General features: G+C 38.8%; 1 protein-coding gene across 1 annotated transcript in view; it reads right to left on the bottom strand.

The window, feature by feature from the left end:
* The window catches only part of RYR2 (ryanodine receptor 2), a 3,071,198-nt gene that overhangs the window by 1,497,761 nt on the left and 1,551,419 nt on the right, over nt 1-22,018 (bottom strand). The window lies entirely within an intron of this gene.

Consider the following 22,018-nt stretch of genomic DNA (forward strand, 5'->3'; position numbering starts at 1 on the left):
GCCGTTTTTGCCTTATGGTGCGCCGCATTGTAAATGCGGCGCATCCATTGTGGCGGAGGCATGGCGCACAATAAGTGGCGCATCCCTGCTGATATGCAGGGATGCGCCACTTATTGTAAATATGCCCCTAATGTTTCATTTACTTTTTATTTTGAACAGAATTCCTTATAATGTAAAAACAGTCTGTGACAGTGGATTAAAGTAAACGTGAGAATTGGTGTTGTGGCTAGCAATAAGTCTGCCTGATTTGTCTTAAAAACAATCAGGATCTTAGGATTCATGAGAAAAATCAATATAAGAAACATTCATGTGATTTACCATTAATAAAGGCCTCATTACAATGTCGGACGGAGTTTCCTCTGCCCGACATTGTCTCAGTCAATGTACCAACCGACACCCGACAGGCCATCTTGACCAACTAATTGGGATGTGACCGAACACTGTTCAGTCGTACTCCTATACTTTACAATGGGAGCATGCATTCCGGCCAGATGCATGCTCCCATTGCAAAATGCGGGGTGCAGTTCATTCCTTCACCCGTGGCACCTCAAGGTGCCTGGCACAAGGTGCAGGGGTCAACCCCTTGGCCTCCAATTGGAGGCCATGAACCAAAGGGGGCTCTGTTGGGGGCCCCCAAAGTCGAGTTCCGAGTCGACAGCCTTTCTATGTCGGAAAGGCCAGCACAGAAAGGCTGTGTGAACCCTACACTGTAATCACTTGGGCGTAAAGAGCCGCCCTTGGGATTACTGGCTGCATTCCAACTGGCGGATGGGAAGCCCATCGGAAGCTAGTCGGAGTGACAGTTTGCATTCCTTTCCGACCAACTTCTTCATAATGGGTCGGTCGGAAAGAAATCCGACCGGCATATTACAATGCAGTCGGAATGGCTCCGACCATCGGTCACACCCGTCCCTACCGCATCCTAATTAGGCAACAAATATACACACAATTCTATTGTACATTAACATTGCTATGGTGGGCAGAGCTTTTTTATTGATCACGCTAGTCCTTTCTATAAATAATACTCATGGACACGCCCCCATATGTCCCCTTGTTTCTACACTCTCCTACTTATTTCTTAATATTTTTGATCAAACTTCTTTTCCATATTTTTTCAGCGGCTTGATTTATATTCTATTCTTGTACCCCTATTCTGCAAACAATTTTCTTTAGAAAAAAATTGTATTCTACCGAAAATAAGCTTCCTAGTTTGGTGTGATCCAGCGGGCTATAGAAAATATATCATAAACTACGCTACCCAATTTCATAACTTATAAACAAAATTCTAAACTATACATGGACCCATTTATGAACCTGATATATTTTTGGGCCTACTGAATCAGGTGGTCAAATAAATCTATATACACATTATTTACAAACTATAAACATATTTATACATTTGCAGAAAGAATATTGTCATTAGAATAAAACTCAATCATTAAATGACCACTATAGGCGACGTGATCTAGCTAAAGGTAACCTATACTTCTAAATAACCAAGACCAGCTTGTTTGTCAAAAGTAAGATTTTATTTTCTAAATTATGGTATATAAGTTGTAAGTTTTATAATTGAATTTTATTAGCATTAAAGCAAGCATGATGGTAAGAAATAAGAAAATTACAATTTAAGTAATTGAATCAATTTAAAGAAATTATATAAAGTTTAGCATTTCTAAAACCTATTTCCCTAACTGAGCTAAATAGACAGAAATTAAAGTAAAGTTCTTTGAGGATTCTTACGTGCTCCACGCAAAGTCCAGCAGCACATCACCCTCATCGGAAAGTCAGAAAGCAGCAGCCAGCCCAACCCTAAGGGCATGACTTTTTATACCTTTCTACGCTAACTAAACTAGCAAAGGAAAGTTTTCAGAAATACTCGACGTCCCATTGGCTGAGAGTGACAAGTGACATGTCACCCGATTCTTAAAAAGTTCCACAAAATCATGTCTTACAAAGACCATTGTCTCTTCCACGTGAAGCCAGAGGCTTCCTGCGATTGCAACTTTGTTTTAAGTCATCCTCGCAGCTTCCATAGTCTTACAGTGCAACTTCCGCGGATGCCAAGTTAAGGACTGACAAAAAGTTCACTTTCGACCTTGGCCATGTCCGACAGAATGATGTCAGCTCATCAGTTTTTGCTTTGTGAATGCAGCTTCAATAAACGTTTTAATTCAGAATGGGCGTCTCGTGACTTTCTGCAGAATTACGAATTAGCTCTTTTTGTGCGGCTCAAATAGTTAGGCCTCAAAAGCAGGCAACTTATGATTTCTAGTATAAAACAAACACAAGAAAAGTATTAATGTAAGAAATAAAGTATATTCTGTATCCACCCCATGGTTTACTAAATAATTAGCCCACCCTATTAATCAAAATGTTACCTAGCCATTGCAAACAAATAAAGCAGCGTTTATATTTACCAGTCTCCGTTTTTCAATGAGACCCATATGCACCTAGAATAGTAGAAATGACATCACACAGACAAGAAAAAGCAAAACAAGCACATGCTTATTTTAAATATGCAGCAGTTAGTAATGACAAAAACGAAAACAATAAATTATTTTATTATTTTGCACGAACAAAAAGATGCAACATTTATGCACGTTTATGAGCACACATGTTAGTCCCCCCACGTGTAAAGTTTAATCTAGGTTGTATTAGCACGACATATCACAAATCATTAATAATTTTATTCATGTTATGGAAATGTGACTTTGCGAGTTTAAACAAAATTTTATTTTCTATCTCGCTCCATCAACTCCCTCATCTGGTGATTAACAAATCACCACACCAGCACTCAAAATTTTGGTAAATTTAATTTATAAGAAATCAATTCAAATTCATTGTATTAGTAAACCTAAAAGTCTGTTTCAGCATAATCCTTGCAATTAACATGACGCTCTCTATGTAACTCCTGCAACTCAATCTCCCTTTCCTCTTCTTTTCTGAGTTTATAAATTCTCTTCTTTTCTCTCAAATGCTTCTTTCTTTTATGCAACAAACAACCTACTTTAGTCAAAATAAAAATGAATATAATTATAATCAAAGGTGCCAGAATCTTGCCAAGAATTGAACTTCCGATATTATGAAACCAGTTTTTAATTGCTTGAAACCTATTTGAAAGTTTCCCAGTAAAATCTTCTTCTTCTAAAGGAATTATTTCAGAATGCATTTGTGTAATATTCTTAATATACATTTCAATATTTTTACTTTCATCCGGTATATATGTACAGCAATGTTGGACATGTAAAATGCCACAGACTCCTCCCTCTTTTGCTAGGAGTATGTCTAAAGCAAGACGATCTTGAATTACCATGGATCTAATAGCAATAACTTCAACATTCACTAATTGAAATCCATCAGCAGTGTCAGTTGATAATCTATCAACTATAGTGGACAATTTTCTGATTCTCCCTGCATTTAGGGTTATACCAACAAAAGGTATTACAGCTTGAAAAATATCTCCCAGAACTTCAGTAAAAGTTTCTCTTTTAGCTCTATTTACATAATTATGAATTTTAAATAATCCTTCTGAATCTCTGTCAACATGAAACACTTTAGGAAAAACAATTCCCACATAACAAGTTCCATACCAATGGTCTGGAAGGTTGTAGTAGGCTTTATCACCACAAACAAAATAAATTCCAGGAAAAATAGGATCTTTTCCACCTTTAAATCCCCAACCTCCCAAAATCTGATAAGTATCTTCACAGTTGCTTGCACCTACAAAATAATTATCAAAAAGTGTGTTATCTCTTCTAATGCAAAGCTTTCCACTAACAGGTTTGTCTATGTGAATTGCAATATTTTCAAGCATTTTGCCATTTAGTTTCTCATCCTCTTTTTGCCAGAATGATGACTTAGTCTGCTTGACTAATTCATTTCTCTTATAAATTGCTCTTCTCTCCTCAACCATATTCAGAAATTTCTTCCCTTCAGCACTTAATTTACATGTTAGATTATTCTTATAAGCATACTCATAAGTGAGTTCGTTAGTAACAAGGAAATATTCTCTCAATTGTTTAGCTTTCTTATGCTTATTTAAAGCATTATCAATCTTGACATTAGCAAAAATCTCATCATAATTTGAATAGTAATATTCTAAACGACCAGTTTGATAAAATAAACTAGTTAATACACTACATGTAACAGCATAAGTGAGAGGAAGCATATTATATGTTACTCCCTCAGAAACAGAAGCGGGTAACTTAACGCATACATAACAATCCTTTGCATCCATTACCTTTACATATTCACTCAAAAGCTTTGTGAAAGTATTGCTTGAAAAATCACCTATTGATTTATCTTGATGAATGTTAGGCTGATGATCAATAATTTTTGCAGATGTACTATGTTTAGTTTGGCTAACCAGAGCTTTGCTTGTTATGTTAACTTTATGTAATTCTCTATTCATTTCTAAAGGTATAATCACAGCTAGTACCAACCAGAGCAGAACTAAAATGAGCAGACACACCAGAGTCATCTTACAGCATCTTTTAAAAACAGAGCATTTTGAAGTGCTCTCCTTAATGTAAGGCATTTTTAGGTTAGTTTTAGCCTCAAAAATAAAATTAAAAATAAAAATAAATTTTAAAATTTATATACACCCCCCTTTTAAAATATATTTTTCTTTTATAACCCTAAACAAGATTTCTTCGACCTTATGTCATACATAAGTTTTCTTCTATTAGACAGTTTTCTTCGACCTTGTGTCAACTAACAGGATTTCTTCAGCCTTATGCCAATTTAATAAATTTGTACTTCAGTCATTGTCACTAATTTCTTGGATTTCGTTCTCTTCTTCACTACTATCATATATGTCTATAACAGGTGGAATTACTAAGTAAGTCCACTCAGGAGACTTGTATTTCTGGTTTGGTCTAATTATTCTCTTCCCTTTTCTTGATATCACTTCTATTTTCCTTCCAACTCCAACCTCTTTTCCAGGACTCTTTTGACTACTGATTTCTTCAACTTGTTCTATTGGCTTTTTAATCAATCTGACTCTCAATCTTCCACCAGGCCAGTAGTCTGCTTTTCTCACGTACTTTTTCTTTGGTTCAGAATTATTCGATTCTGACTTCCAAGTCCTTTTCTTTCTACTTTCACTTCCACCTTCCACGTCACTTTCCTCAGTTTCGTAGTCTGAAATTTCAATTGACTCAGGAACTTCTCTATACGGCAATTTCACTCCTTCAGGAACTTCACTTTGTCTTCCATCACTGGTACTCGGTAATTCGATCTCCTCCTCTTCCTCGATTACCTCTAGCTTCCCAGATTTCGGATTTTTGTTCCTTACTTCAGAGCTTGTTCTCTGCCTTTCGATACTCTCCTGGTCTGAAACTTCTTTTGGTTCAGCTTCTTTGTCTTCAATATAGACAACCGAATCCTCAGTTATCTTTCCTTTTAACAGATTCTCTTCACCTTCAGAATCTATTTCAATTATTTCTAAGTCTTTTCTTGTCAGATTTCCATTCACTGGCACAGTTTTCAGATGTCGACTTTCTTGTCGATCTTCAGAATCTGGAATTACTTCACCTTCTGTTCTGTCTTCTGCTTCAGAATCAGAGTCATCTGTGGTATCACTTTCAACATCAGAATTCTCAGGAGTTGGTATTGGAATAGTATGACTTGGATGAATCCAGCGCTTCAATCCTCTGCACTTTACAGCATTAGTAGTGATCAAGATTACCTGCCTAGGTTTCTGCCATCTAGGAGATAGACAATTCCTCCTCCGATGTACTTTCGTTCTGACCCAGTCTCCAGGTCTCAGATCATGTGTCAAAACTTTGTCATTTGATTGTGCTTCAGTTCCCACCTGATTAGACACAGAAGTTACCATATCAGATAACCTTTTACAGTAATCCAAAATTGCACTGTCATTTATGCTCAACAGTTTACCTACAGGTACAAAAGCTTGCCTCATAACTCTTCCCATCAAAATTTCATGAGGACTCAAACCTGTCTTTTTATCTGGTGTACTTCTTATTGACATCAAAACAAGTGGAAGAGCATCAGTCCACTTAACTCCTGTCTCTAGACACATTTTTCCAATTCTGTTTTTGATAGTTCCATTTATTTGTTCAACTACACCTGATGCCTCTGGTCTGTATGCACAGTGTATTTTCTGCTCAATGCTCATAGCTTCGCAAATTAACTTCAACAGTTTATTATCAAAATGGCTTCCTCCATCACTCTCAATAGTGACTGGAAAACCGTACCTTGGGATTATTTCTCTGAGCATTAGTTTTGCTACTGTAATTGAATCACAATGTCGTGTAGGAAAAGCCTCTACCCACCTTGAGAATAAACATACAATTACAAGTACATATTTCAAACAGTTGTGTAAGGGCATTTCAATGAAATCTATTTGTAACCTGGTGAAGGGACCACCCTCTCGACCAATTATTCCTGTCCCCACCACTGATTTTCTGTTTGGATTCATTTGTTGGCATGATAAACACCTTTGACAAAAAGATTCTGCAATGGTTCTAAATTTGGTATTGAACCATGTCTCTTTAAACAGTCTGACCATAGAATCTCTTCCTAAATGTGCAGGACCATGATATAATCTGGCCATGTCAGAAATCATGCAATTTGGTAAAACTACTCTCCCATCTTTGTAAACCCACACTCCATCTTCATCACGTTGTCTACAATCTGATCTTAACCACTGGTCTTTTTCTTCATCATCTGCTTCGTTTTGTAAATCTCTAATCTCATTCCATGTTTCTACAATAGTTGTTAGCATTAATGAATTTGAATCAGTTTCTGTACTTCTATTCCGATTGTAAGAATAATTTTTCCTTGCGCAGTACTTTGCTGTTTCATCTGCGAAGGCATTTCCTTTGGAAATATAATCAGTTCCTCTAGTGTGTGCTGCACACTTGACTATGGCAATTTCTTTTGGCAATTGTATTGCTTCAATTAATCTTCTAATGAAAACTGCATTTTTAATTGGTGACCCTGTTGATGTCATGTATCCTCTCTGTGACCAGAGTTGTCCATAATCATGTACAACTCCGTACCCATACTGACTATCAGTAATAATGGTAACTCTTATATCTTTTGATATTTCACATGCACGAATTAAAGCAATCAATTCAGCCACTTGTGCTGAACGAACTCCTTCAAGACATGATGCTTCTTTAATATTTTCAACTGTACAAACTGAGTATGAAGCTTTCAAGACACCACCTTCGGATCTTAAGCATGAGCCATCTACAAAGTAGACAAAATCCGATTCAGGCAAAGGTCTGTCTTTGATGTCTTTTCTTGGTTTTGTGCAGAATTCCATGACATCTAAACATTCATGTTCTGTCTCAATGTCATTAACGATTTCTGAATCAGGCAGTAATGTAGAAGGATTCAGATTCAAACATCTTGAAATTGAAACATTATCTGCTCCCAGTATGATTTTCTCATACTTTGTCAATCTGCTACTTGTTAAATGTTGAGTCTTACCTCTTGTCAGTAATATTTCAACTGAATGAGGCACAAAAACTTTCACAGGAAATCCCATAATGATTCCTTCACTTTGTTCGAGGCTGATACTTGTAGCTGCAACTGCTTTCAAACAACCTGGTAATGCTTTTGCAATTGGATCAAGAACTGCAGAGAAATATGCAATAGGTTTCTTTAGGTTTCCATGTCTCTGAATTAACACAGATAATGCACATCCTTCTCTCTCACTGCAATACAGTTCAAAATCTTTCTCATAATTTGGCATACCCAAAGCAGGAGCTTGACATAAGCTCTTTTTCAAGTTTTCAAAAGATTCCATCTCAACATCATTGAGATTAATTGGATCTTTTACATCTGATTTGGTCAGTCTTTGTAGTGGTTTCGCAATTACTGAAAATCCACTTATCCATTGTCGACAGTAACCTACCATTCCCAGGAACATTCTGACCTGTCTTTGTGTTCTTGGCGGTAACATTGCTTGAATCATTTTTATTCTCTCGATTGTTACTTGTCTTTTTCCCTTTGCAATTCTGTGACCAAGATATTTCACTTCCTGTTTGCAAAACTGTAGTTTTGCTGGAGACACTTTATGTCCTTCTTCTGCAAGGCGATTTAACAGAATTATTGTGTCTGTTACACAATTTTCTCTTGTCTTTGCAGCTATTAACAAATCATCAATATACTGCACCAGCGTAGACCTACCTGGTAAGTCTAAATCTTCTAATGATCTTTTTAACAGTTCGTTAAAGATTGAAGGACTTTCTGTATAGCCCTGAGGGATTCTTGTCCATCCAAGGGTCTTACCTTGGAATCTGAAAGCAAAGATTTCATAACTGTCTGGGTGTAGAGGAACAGTAAAGAATGCATTGCAAAGGTCAATGACTGTGTACCATTCAGCATCATATGGAATCTGAAATAGAATTACTGCTGGATTTGGAACCACAGGACAACATGGAATAACAATTTGATTAACCTTTCTCAAATCTTGTACGATCCTAAATGTTCCGTTAGCCTTTTTAACTCCCATAATAGGTGAATTACAAGAGCTACTCTTCATTTCTTCCAATACACCTTGCTTGATTAATTTTTCAATTACAGGTGTAATACCTTCAATTGTCTCTGTTTTCATTTTATACTGAGGAGTGTTTGGAAATTCTATTCCCTGCTTCAATGCAATTTTAACAGGATCTACGTTTTTCATCAGACCCATCTCATTCCCAGTAAAATCCCATATCTCAGATTTCACTGTTTCTTTTAGCTCTTCAGGTAAATCCTTTTCTTCAAATGCAGGAAACAATTTTGTTTCTTCTGCTTCCATCATCATCATTGTCATTCTGTACAAACCATCTTCTTCCATTGTTTGTAATTCAACTCCTTCAGGAGAACAATATATTCTGCAATTCATTTTACATAGGATGTCTCTGCCTAATAGATTTACTGGACTACTATTACAAACCACAAATCTGTGTTTGTCTCTGTAATTTCCAATTTCAACTGGTACTGGATCAGTTAAATCTGTTTTAATTTGCTGATTACTTACTCCGACAACTTGGATGGTATCCCCAGAGAGAGGTAGGTTTTCAATTTCCACTGATCTAACAGTAGAACGGGTAGCACCAGTGTCCACTAGAAAAGTGATGTCTACATCATTAACTTTCCCGTTTACATAAGGACCAGACTGGTCAACCTCAAGAGTGGCTCCAACAACACACTCTTCCTCCTCTCTCGGGCACCGTCAGCAATAATCATCAGAATCACTGTCTTGGCTTTCTGTTAATAAAAACTGTTGTGAAGCATTTTGCATTTGAACCCTTTGCTGCTTTTGCTGTTTTTGTGGTTTTATTACCTGTTCACATCCCTGAAATCCCACGTTTGGATTATATTTTTGAACTCCCCCACAATTCGGAAAAGGTGGTTGTGGCAACTGGTCCTGACGATTATTCACCTGTTGTTGTTGCTGTTGTTGTAACTGTCGCTGAATATTAAATTCATTTAACCCCTGTTGCATCTGTAGCTGTTGCTGCACGTTAACACCATTCTGCATCTGTGGATTCAATAAGGGATTCTTTAAGTTTCTAGGAGGATGAGGACACTCGTCCCTCCAATGTCCAATTTCGCCACAATTAAAACAAGGTAATCTTTGTTTCAGTTCTTCTATCTTTGGGCTAAATTTCTTTTGAAAATTATTACTTTTAAATTTTCCCTGTATCTGGTTCGTATTTCCAGTTTGAACAAAATTAGTGTTCTTATTTCCCATGCTGGCAATCTGTTGCTCAGCCACTTTTACCTGTGCCCACATGGCTTTCTCCTTCAGCTTCTTCTGTTTTACTTCTAATTCATCGCTACAATATTTTGCCTTTCTCAGAATATCATCAATAGATAGTGCTTGCCATCCGACAATACTAGTTCTGATCATTTCTCCAATTTCAGGTTTTAGTCCATAAACAAATCTATAGATAAAATGACTCATGTCTTTCTCATCTAATTTCTCATAACCACTGTATTGTTTAAAGATTAACAGTAGCCTTTCATAAAAAGAATGAACTGATTCTTTTGTTTCCTGCTCTGTTCTTTCTATTTTAACCCAATCAACTTCTTTGGGTGGAATTTTGTTTTTCATCCAAACAATTACTTTCTCATAAAAATCCATTACGAGTGGATTTGGGGCACCTGTTTCTTTGATTCGCTCAGGTTCTGTTTTTGGCCAACTAATAGATATTTTACATTCTGTCCAAAGATCAGATGGAACAACAATGTCAAAAAATCCATCCAAATCAATCCACAGAACTTTTGACACTTTGATAAATCTATCGACTTGCCTGTACCACTCAACAGGTTTCTCTCTTAATTTAGGAAAGTCATTTGTGAATAACAGAATGTCTTGTCTCGACCATGGGACATGAACATATCCTCCACCTGCAACTTCTCTCATTGGAAATTGTTTTGACAATTTTTCTAATCTTTCATCTTCCTTCCTTTTAGTCCATTTCACTCTCCATTTGTTCAATTCTCCTAGCTTTTTGATATAGACTATTAAATCTTTAATGTGAACTATTCTTCCCATTGAGTTCAAACTCTCAATGTCGCTTTCTGAGAAATCTAATCTGTAATGTTTTGCAAAGTTCTTTTGTTTACTCACATCGATTTCAAGTTCTGCAGCTAGATCCTCTAATTGATCATATTTATTTTTCGTTTTCCATTGAATACTTTTGCAAATGAATAATAGTTCATCATCCCGATAGTAATTTAAACTATCTGGGCCAATTGTTCCAATTATTAATTCTTCAATATTTGCTTTTAATTTGGCCACATCAAGCTTTGGTGTGGTTACCCTAACTTCAGGACTACCTACATCTGACATAGCACCCATTGGTGTTTTTGGAGATAAATCCTCATTAAAGGTTAAATCAGGCATTCTCGATCTAGAAGTGTTTAATTCTGTCAAATCTGAATAAAATTTTTCAGCAGGCTTTTGAATTTCTGTATTTAAAGGAATAGTTAATCCAGTTTTGTTTGTATTTCTTTGATCAAATACAGGCTGAACAGGACCTATTGTTACTGGAACTGTGACAGCTTCCATGCCTTTTGTCATTCTTTTGATTAATTCTTCTTTAGACCTTAAGTATTCATTATAATCATCATCCTCAACATTTCTTGTTTCTCTTGTATAATCTTTTGGAGGTTCCCTTGCTCTTGGAGTCGTTGAAAAATGTCTACCCTCATTTCGAGCATTCTCAAATTCTGGTCTTCTAGGAGTTTCAGTGATTTCACAATTATTTGGATAAAGTTTAGGAGCTTCATTAATTGGAGGTGCACTCGGTGAAGTTTCAGTAGAAACCACCGGAGTAGACCATGATCTAGGAGGTCTCAAAGGCTGATTAGGCTGTTTCTTTCTAGCAGTTGTATATATTTCTTCCATAACTGCATCCTCAGATTCACTTTCCATAGATTTCCCTGTAGGAGAACCCATTACCATTTCATGAATTAAATACAATCCTTCACTCATGTTTCCCTGTCTCCACATTCGTAATCTATCTTCATGAGTTTCTCTTTTCCATGATGGATTTTTAGAAGGTCTTTTAATTCCACTAGCTTCTCTTTGTAACTGATACATCTCATCTTCCCACTCAACTAAAGCTTCAAATTGAGTTGGTCTCGGTTTTGGAACAAGAGCATTCATTTTCTCTCGTAAATTTCTTAAAACTCTTACATTAAAAGAACCATCATCAGGCCAAGCTAAAACACCATCGTTTTTAGTATAACGTTTCCAACTGTCGAACCATAAGACAGTATGATATCCGTATTCACCTTCCATGTACGCTGCAGGTGTTTTATACTTATGAAGTAGTTTACCACCTCGCGTTTCGATTTTCTTGTCAGGTGAAAATAAATTCTTAAATTTCTGAAATAATGTTGTCTTTTTCTCAACATGTTTAAAATGATAACTCATTTTTAAAAGTAAAATTTAATTCACAAAATCGTTCGTAAAATTTTTCCGGGATGTTCCGCAAAACAACCAATCCGTGCGCGAAACACACTAACAAGCCAATGGCAGTTGAGCTGCGTCACTTTTCAGCTCGACCAATAATTTTGGAGATTTTCCTAAGGACCAATCAGCTCACAGGCCGTCAGAGACTCAGGAGCCAATCAGAATACAGCTTGTGACGTAGGTCACCCAATCCCAGCGCGGCTCTGTGACGTACACAGCAGCTGCGGTTTCTCGCTTCTCACTCCTGGCGCTTACCCCTCCTTCACAAAATTTTTTCACAGCGCCATTTTAAGAACACTTTTCAGTGTAAATTAATTCTTAACAATGACTATAAAGACAACATCTGTTCGTTTCACTAATTAGGATAGTTTACATACATTCAAGTATCCACACTTCGGAATAGACGGCGCTATTCACACTAAGGATAATATTCAATTGTCAGTAGAGTAACCTTACCCCACCCTTCAAGCAAGTATAATTATGAACTCGCTTTGCTCTGAACCCACCGCGAAGTGAAAGTTCTAAGAGTTCCACTTGAACATAAAATACAACTCAAACTCGCACTTTTACACGGAAAATTCCCTAAATCCAAACACACACGAAATCCGTACAGGACTCTCACCTGTTTATAGAAATCATGCACCGTTAGCAAAATAACGACGTTATCCGTACAGGGCTCTCACCTGTTTATAGATATGAAACATGTACCCGTACAGGACTCTAACCTGTTTATAGATAATCATGCACCGACGTTAAATTTTACCCTTCACTCAAGCTCGGATATAACTAATACTCTCATCACAGTGAGTTTTATGGAAGGCGCTTTGTCCCTATTCTCATGCTGCTTTGATTTCTTAGAAAATCCTCACTATACAAGAATCAGACCTAGCCCTAAAACTGTGCTGCTCGGCGACAACACTATGGTACACGGCGATACCTCTTGTGATACTCGGCGATATCACTACAAACGAACAGATGGCTTGCGTGACTAATTTCTCGCCACACAATCTATACCGGTATAGCTTACAGATAGGCACGAAAAACGAACTTAACAAGTGTTAAAACATTAATCCTATTTGCATACCATGACGCAATCCTTAGCAACCAACATGTTACCTTGGTTACTCCTTAGCAACCATCAATTTCTGCTACCAGATAATTGATCCAGCGGGCTATAGAAAATATATCATAAACTACGCTACCCAATTTCATAACTTATAAACAAAATTCTAAACTATACATGGACCCATTTATGAACCTGATATATTTTTGGGCCTACTGAATCAGGTGGTCAAATAAATCTATATACACATTATTTACAAACTATAAACATATTTATACATTTGCAGAAAGAATATTGTCATTAGAATAAAACTCAATCATTAAATGACCACTATAGGCGACGTGATCTAGCTAAAGGTAACCTATACTTCTAAATAACCAAGACCAGCTTGTTTGTCAAAAGTAAGATTTTATTTTCTAAATTATGGTATATAAGTTGTAAGTTTTATAATTGAATTTTATTAGCATTAAAGCAAGCATGATGGTAAGAAATAAGAAAATTACAATTTAAGTAATTGAATCAATTTAAAGAAATTATATAAAGTTTAGCATTTCTAAAACCTATTTCCCTAACTGAGCTAAATAGACAGAAATTAAAGTAAAGTTCTTTGAGGATTCTTACGTGCTCCACGCAAAGTCCAGCAGCACATCACCCTCATCGGAAAGTCAGAAAGCAGCAGCCAGCCCAACCCTAAGGGCATGACTTTTTATACCTTTCTACGCTAACTAAACTAGCAAAGGAAAGTTTTCAGAAATACTCGACGTCCCATTGGCTGAGAGTGACAAGTGACATGTCACCCGATTCTTAAAAAGTTCCACAAAATCATGTCTTACAAAGACCATTGTCTCTTCCACGTGAAGCCAGAGGCTTCCTGCGATTGCAACTTTGTTTTAAGTCATCCTCGCAGCTTCCATAGTCTTACAGTGCAACTTCCGCGGATGCCAAGTTAAGGACTGACAAAAAGTTCACTTTCGACCTTGGCCATGTCCGACAGAATGATGTCAGCTCATCAGTTTTTGCTTTGTGAATGCAGCTTCAATAAACGTTTTAATTCAGAATGGGCGTCTCGTGACTTTCTGCAGAATTACGAATTAGCTCTTTTTGTGCGGCTCAAATAGTTAGGCCTCAAAAGCAGGCAACTTATGATTTCTAGTATAAAACAAACACAAGAAAAGTATTAATGTAAGAAATAAAGTATATTCTGTATCCACCCCATGGTTTACTAAATAATTAGCCCACCCTATTAATCAAAATGTTACCTAGCCATTGCAAACAAATAAAGCAGCGTTTATATTTACCAGTCTCCGTTTTTCAATGAGACCCATATGCACCTAGAATAGTAGAAATGACATCACACAGACAAGAAAAAGCAAAACAAGCACATGCTTATTTTAAATATGCAGCAGTTAGTAATGACAAAAACGAAAACAATAAATTATTTTATTATTTTGCACGAACAAAAAGATGCAACATTTATGCACGTTTATGAGCACACATGTTAGTCCCCCCACGTGTAAAGTTTAATCTAGGTTGTATTAGCACGACATATCACAAATCATTAATAATTTTATTCATGTTATGGAAATGTGACTTTGCGAGTTTAAACAAAATTTTATTTTCTATCTCGCTCCATCAGGTGCCCCCTTCGCAAACTAAGTAATGTAACAGTGGTGGGATCTAAGGGGGCCATTACGATGGCGGAAGGCCCGCCACCGCCAACAGTGTGGTGGGGGGTCTTTCGCCATTGGAAAGCAACTTCCCCCCCGCTACATTACGATGGCGGGGGGAATCTGACCGCGACTGTGGCAGGCGCAAAGATCGCCCGCCACAGATCCGTCACAGGCAATCGTTACGATTGCCTGGCGGAGCGGTCAGCCTCAGTAAAATGGTGGCTGTGCTTAGCAGGCACCGCCCGCCAGATTAGGATGCTGGCCGCAGCCAACCTTGCCTTGGCGGATAAACCGCCTTTGAAAGGCTGGCGGTGATCGGTTTTGGGGGCCTGTTGCGGGCCCCCCTTGTGTTGGGGGACGTGGCTGTGCACTATTTCCCTGCACTGAGTGGCAGGCATCTCGTGTTGCCTGCCACGTAGTGCAGGGAAAGGCATTACGTGTATTTTTATAATTTCGGCAGTTGCAGCAAACAGCAGCACCCACTGCAATGGTTCACATGCAAGATGCGACCGCCATGGGGGAGGTCGCCCTGTAATTTCAAGTGCGGGACTGCCACCATACAGGCAGCCGGTCCCACTCACCACCTCAATGGCGGGTGGACTCACGTCCACCCACCATCGTAATAACCCTAAGTTACTGAATTACCTTAATATAATTTCTTTCCTGGGTATGGCTTCCGGTGGCAGTCATTATTCTGAATATTGGATTCAAAAGTTGGTTATTCACTGCTCTGATGTCAAAGCAATCAAAATCTGGCTTCAGAAACCACTGCTGTGGTTGGCTATTAACTGCCACTATGGCCAGGTTTCTGGCAAACCCAGGGAAGTGGTGGAAAGACAGTTGATGGTCTGTCTGCTTTCTTCAGAAACTCTTTTGTCTCTAAAAGGGAGGGGGTGTAAGTGCAGAACAACGGCTAACAAAATAATGCAGTACATGCAAGAAGCATATTTCACAGAGCTGCTATCAGCACAGTACCTGCTTTCCACCGTTGCATTGTGGATTAAGTGTTCAGCTTTGGGTAGGAGGGGGTAATGCTCACAGGATGGTTGGGGAGGGTGCAGGAAGCTAGATATTGCTTTGAATAACGGGGAGATGGCTGGTGTATCACAGAGGGCTATTGAGGATGGTGGCAGGTTGTAATTTTTTTATTTAGATTTTGACTTTGGGCACAGTGGTTGATAGGAGGGTACTATTATAGAAGGTGTGAGAGGGTACAAGATGCCAAGGATTGTCGTTTTAGATCAGATGGGTTCTGACTGCCGTTATGTTCAACATGTTGAGGTCCAGTTAGTGATAGGGGGATTGAAGCCGGCGAGGCCTTCTGATACATGGCTTTGGCGTGACTTCCTTACAACTGCTGTAACCTGACCATTTTTTCATAGATTTTACATATATTCTTTTACTTTCCTTTGTTTTTACATATCTTTTTACGGATGTGATGCCTAGTTTTGCTATTTGTGTGAAACGCACATCTGTGTTCCAAGAAGAAGACACCCGCCATGCTTGGATTTAGTGCCTGAACAGAGCAGCCGAGGCAGTAAGTATGAAGCGTTTTGCAGACAGATTGAAGCCAGGCATTACATGCATGTAACATGTTTATCAAAAGGAAAATAAATTCGAAGGCCTGTATGATATATTAAAAACCTGTCAACCTGCTGTCTTGTCTTATGTCTTATTCTTTTATTGTGTGATTAATTAAAATCATTACAATTTTTGTAAGAATTAAAAACAACGCAACAACAAATACACAAGGCTAATATAAGTGTAGAAAAATCGGAATAATCTGTCTCCGAAAATGTCCGCTCTATGGTCATGTGTCTTAGTTTAAAGCTTACTGGTACAGTCAATGTCTAGTCTTTCACTGGATGACCTTTATCCCAGTAATCAGTCCCAGATCTACTTTTTCTTCAGGGCAGTGAATGCCTTTATCTATTCCGAGTCTTGTAACAGCTTTGTTACCTTAGCCATAAGTTTGACTCCCCAGCATGAAAGAATGGGTGAAGCACCACTCAGCCAGGATATCACCGCCGGCCTGCAGGTTACGGATCTTCAATGTGTTGAAAAGTGCCCATAGGTATCTTCTTCTTAAGGCCTGCAACGCTGGGCATACACATAAGAAGTGTGTCACTGTTTCCTCCTTGTATCCCCATAATCTGCAGTTGGTGCTTTCGAATTGTTGTTTCCAAGAAGGCCTTAGATCTTTTGAGTGGTGCATGCCAAATCTGTACGCTGTCAAAGATTTTTTTATATGTTGGCAGTAGTGTAAGGCTAGATAGGCTTGTGGTTTTTGGGTGATGTATGAGTTGACTACTGTCCAGGGGAAACATCACTTACAACGCAACTTTTACCACGCAATGCTTTTACATCGCAGCTTTTACAACGCAAACCATTACAACGTATTGCGCTGGGGGGCGCTCTAGGATAGGGAATACGTTTAATTTACTATCCAACACCTTCCCTAGTGTCCACGGGGACTGGAGTTGGAATAGTAAATTAAACTATTCACTATCCAGCACCCCAAAGCGCTATGCGTTGTAATGGTATGCGTTGTAAAAACCGCGATGTAAAAGCATGCGTGGTAAAAGCATGCGTTGTAATGTCGTACATCCCTGTCCAGGCGTGTCGCCGCTTAGTTAGGGTTCTTTTGTCTTTGAGCAAAGAAATCCTTTTTGCTTTTCGGTTTACTACTTTGCAGAACTGCTTGTGGTCGATGTTTTCTTTCCACACTTCGTATAGGCCCAATGTTGTCAAACTCGTGCTGAGAAATATTCCCCATTGGGTGGTGTTATGCTTGGCTTCCTGAAAGTTTATATCCTCCCAACAAAGATTGTCCATTGACTCACTGGGGGCAGATCGAAGCTTGTGACAGAGTTTAGTAAATGTGGACATCGACCTGATTTCTTGGTTTTGCAAGGCAAATTCTAAGCGGACTTGGGCTGGTGCGGCTGCGTACGGCAACCCAAAGACAACTTTGTATATTTTGTTTTGTAAGTTGTTTAATATCGCTGATTCACCTCCGAGCCATCCAATCAATCCATAAGACAGAGTTGGTATAATTTGTGCAGCCATTACTTTGAGTAAGTGCATGTCGTTTGGACCTCCCACTGTCTTTTGCAGTTGCCTATATGCATAAATTAATGATTGTGCCTTCCCTCTTAATACCTGTATGTGCCTTTTTTTTTAGTTGCCCCGCTCAATGGTCACCCCCAGATATTTGTATGTGGCCTGCTCTTCAAGAACAGAGTTGTTGATTGACCATCTATATTTTAATTTCTTCCCCTCCACAATTCGGAGCACTTTTATTTTATCTTTATTCAATTCCAGGTTTTCTTCTGCTAAATATGAGGCTAACATGTTTACTAAGCGTTGCAGGCCGACTGGGGTTTTGCTTAGTAAAACTATGTCGTCGGCGTACTGCATTATGGGCACAAGAACCTTACCCAGTTTCGGTGCGTGGCTTTCCGTTGCGTCTAAATTACGTCCGATATCAGCAAGATATAGATTAAAAAGACTGGGGGCAAGGACGCAACCTTGTTTTAATCCGTCCTGTGTCTCGATTTTGTGAGTGAGGTTGATGCCATTCCCTAATTTGACCTTCGCCCATGTTTCGCTGTATAGGCTGGTTATTGCATTTATTAAGTAATCCGGCGTCCCCCACTTTCTTAGTTTGCTCCAGAGCCTTGGCCTGCTTACGTGGTCGAAAGCTGATTTTATATCGACGAAGCAGCCGTATAGTTGTTGTTTTCTTTTTTTTGCATTTTCCGTTAGCAGGGCCAAGGTGACCAGGTTGGTGGTTGTCCCCATCCCCAGTCTAAAACCACTTTGGAACCTGGGAATTATGTTGGTCGATGTTTCCCAATCCTGCAGCTCATTCAACAGGCACGAGGCGTACAGCTTGGCTTCAACATCTATTAGGGAAATTAATCGATAATTTCCTGGCTCTTTACGGTCCCCTTTCTTATAAATTGGATGGATGATATTTCCACTCCATGTTGCCGGAAGAGTTCCTTTTTTCAAGATGTGATTGAACAATGTTTCTAAAAGTTCAGCCCAGAAGTATATATTTGTTTTATAAACTGCTGTTGGGAGACTGTTCGGGCCCGGTGCCCCCTCCGGTTTTAATTTTACGATTAGCTCTTTTATTTGGGCCCGGGTGATCAATACTTCTTCGAAATTGAGGTTTGTTTCCGAAGTTCCGCTGTGCTGTGTTCTTAAGCTGTCAGCATTGATCTCCAGTGGTGTCCAAATTTGGTTTTTTTCTATTCTTAGGGGTTCCTTTATTAAGTAAAGGTTCTTCACGTGTGCCCCACATTCCTTGCTGCTGATTCTAGGATCCTGTTGCAATACTGCTCCCAGGTTTAAGTTCGTTAATGATCGCCCAGAACTCTCTGGAGGATACTTTTTTGCTTGAGATCAGTAGCTTTTCCCAAACCCGATCTTTATGTTGGGATTTTGCTATCCATAGTTTTTTCCGGTATGCCTTTCTCATGCTTCTGAGCTTTGTGGTGTTTATACATTGTCCCTTTGCGGCCGTTCTTTGTGCCCTGGCCAGTTTTCTTTTTTCTTGTTTTAATTCTGCATTAAACCAAGGCGCTGGCTTTCCTTTTTGATCTCTAATTGCTCTCGGCTGGACTGAGTGTTTTTCTTTAAGTTCCTCCAGCAAGTTTTCCCAGTTGTTTATAAGATCTCCGTTTTCTAGACTCCCAAGGTTTAACATAAAGTTATTGGCTTTAGTCAAAATATTCTGTGTTTCTCCACCCCTCCATTTTATTTTCCGCAGGTTATATTTTTCTGTTTGGTGCTGCAGCGAGCTTATTCTCTCTGCTCTTGGAACTGCGATAGGCAACCTAATAATTTGAGGAAAATGATCGCTTTCCAAGCGCTGGACTATTAAATATTCTACTATTGAATTTATCAGAGTCGCGCTTACCAGTGTGAAATCTAGAGTCGATTTAACGTTACCGCTCACATAGGTAGGGCACGGCTGAGAGTGGCCTTTTTTTTTACTGTTTAATAATATTAAGTCCATTGAGGATATCTTGCCCCGTTCGGGTTGATTTACCCCGAATGCTACCCTTTTTCCCCTGTACGATCCACCCCTATCAGTGCTGAGTAGATTAGAGTTAAAGTCTCCCGAAATTATCATGGAGCTTTGTTTATTCGTTTTTTGTAAGGTTTTGATAAGTTTGAGCAGTGTTTCCAATTTTTCCTTTTTTGATTTGCGGTCTGGGTGTATATAAATATTTAAAAATAACAATTGGTACTGGGGCTGTATTGTAATTTTTATTGCTTGAACCCAGTTTAGCCCAACGTCCAATATTTCTTGATTCCAGTTATATTTTTGTGAAACGAGGATTGTTAGACCTCCTCGTGGGTGCCCAAATTTTGCATGCCTCTCAGCTAGTATATGGTGATCTGTGAATCCTGGAATACCTAGATCAGTCAAGTTCAAGTTTCTTGTAAAACTATTATGTCCATGTCATCAAAAAATGTGTGCGTTTCATGGTCCTGCTCCATACTGCTAAAGCCATGCACGTTCCAAGAGCAAAAGTTAATTCTTTCCACAGTTGTTTCTTCCTTCCGCCAGAGTTTTGGTCGTTCTCTGGCTATGGTCGTTATGTCTGTTCTAGGAACGCTTATCGCTTAGTGCTGAGGGGATCCATGACCAGTCTTGATTACTGCAGTGGAGCCGATATGTGACCGTCTGGTTTTTTAATGTGGTTTTTGTTTCTGTTCTTTTGCCCGGAGTTGTTGCTCGGGCGGCGTGTAAACATGATTTAGACTTTGGCCTTTGGGACTCCGTGTCCTTATGGTTGTCTGGGATATTGTGAAGGGGGTAGGGATATCTCGGTTGCTTATGTTGCTGTAAGTTGATTCCCCAGCTCTCAAATATTGCTTTGTGGGCGTAGATTTTTCTCTGTGGCTTTTTGAAACTCATATAACCTCTCTTTTTTTGTTTATTCGTAGATTTTTGCTGCCAGCTCTTTTGATTTTCAGGTAGTGACTGAATTTTCTATTTCTGGCCTAGCTCTGTTTTGATGGAATTCTAGAGCTTCCATGTCTTGTGAAGCTATTCCCCTGAGTTCCGTAATTTCCTTGAACAGTTTTAGGATATTTCCTCTATTGAGGATATCCTGCCTTCCCTTTTTTGTGTAATCTGGAATAAAAGTCACAACTGGTTCGATTTCGTCTGATATTTGTGTTTGATTTCCCACCTGGTTTGTTAAATTGCTTTTTGTTCTTGTGGGCCTTTTTTTGGGTTACAATCATTTACGTGAGCTTTTGGTGCCTCAATACTGTTTCCTGACTTATTCACGATTTTAGTTTGTGCGCATTGTGCTGATTTCTCAAGGTCAGGGGAGTCTCTCTTCGTTGTAACGCTCCTGCCTTTTGCGTTAGTGGTAATCTTTAAGACTCTCTGGTCTAATTCAAATTGAGAGATTTTTTGTTCCCTTGTGTCGGTACTTAGATTTTTACTCCAGTACTTATTGTTGGATTTACATGATTCCTCTGGTTCTTTCCTTTGGAGTGGGGACAAGCTGGCCTCTGTGCTGCCCGCCTCTTCGTGGATGTCCGAGTCCTTATTGCGTATATTTAAACCGTAGTCCACATAATCTCTTATTCTAGCTGATTCTTTTAATTGACATCCGGGTAAAGATGGGCCTATGGTTGATTGTTTGAGTTCCCTTGGCCCGTTGAAGGTTTTTACTTCTGATTTATGTGTTGTCTCCACCGTTATCGAGTTCTCAAACGAAAAACTAACCCTTTCCAAATATTGTTGGTCCTGTCTACTGTCTACCTTGTTTGTTTCAAAAGCTTGACTTACGTTCTTTATAAAAATTGGGAAAATGTGTTCTGGGGCAACGGTGTGTTTCTTATTCTGTTTGGTCCGTGCCTTCCTGGCTTTCTTTCGTTGTCGTTTTGTTAATTTGTCCTGTTGATCAAGTGGAGGGGTAGGCAGGCCTTCATTGATTTGTTCTTCTTGACTTTCCGTCGCCCCTACATCTTGACCTGTGGATGCGTTCTTCCGAGCCCCTTTGTTGGATTGATCCGGGATATGTCGACCAATTTGGGGATTTAAAATGTCTTCGTTCTGAGTAGTTTCCGTGAGCTCCCAGTTTCCTTTTTGATCGCAAGTAGATTTCACTACTCCCAGGATATCATTTAGGATCTCTTGGAGGGTGGCCAGTTTTTCAATTATACTACCACAATTACATCGACTAGGTTTAACATTACATTTGGTTTGTGTTCTGTTTCCTAAAGTTGTCTGATCTATGCTAGTCTTTGTGTTTTTTTCCGCACTTTCCTTTTTGGCTAATAAGTTCATTATTGTGT

The sequence above is a fragment of the Lissotriton helveticus genome, chromosome 6 (assembly GCF_964261635.1).
Source record: "Lissotriton helveticus chromosome 6, aLisHel1.1, whole genome shotgun sequence".
In the NCBI taxonomy this organism is placed as follows: Eukaryota; Metazoa; Chordata; class Amphibia; order Caudata; family Salamandridae; genus Lissotriton; species Lissotriton helveticus.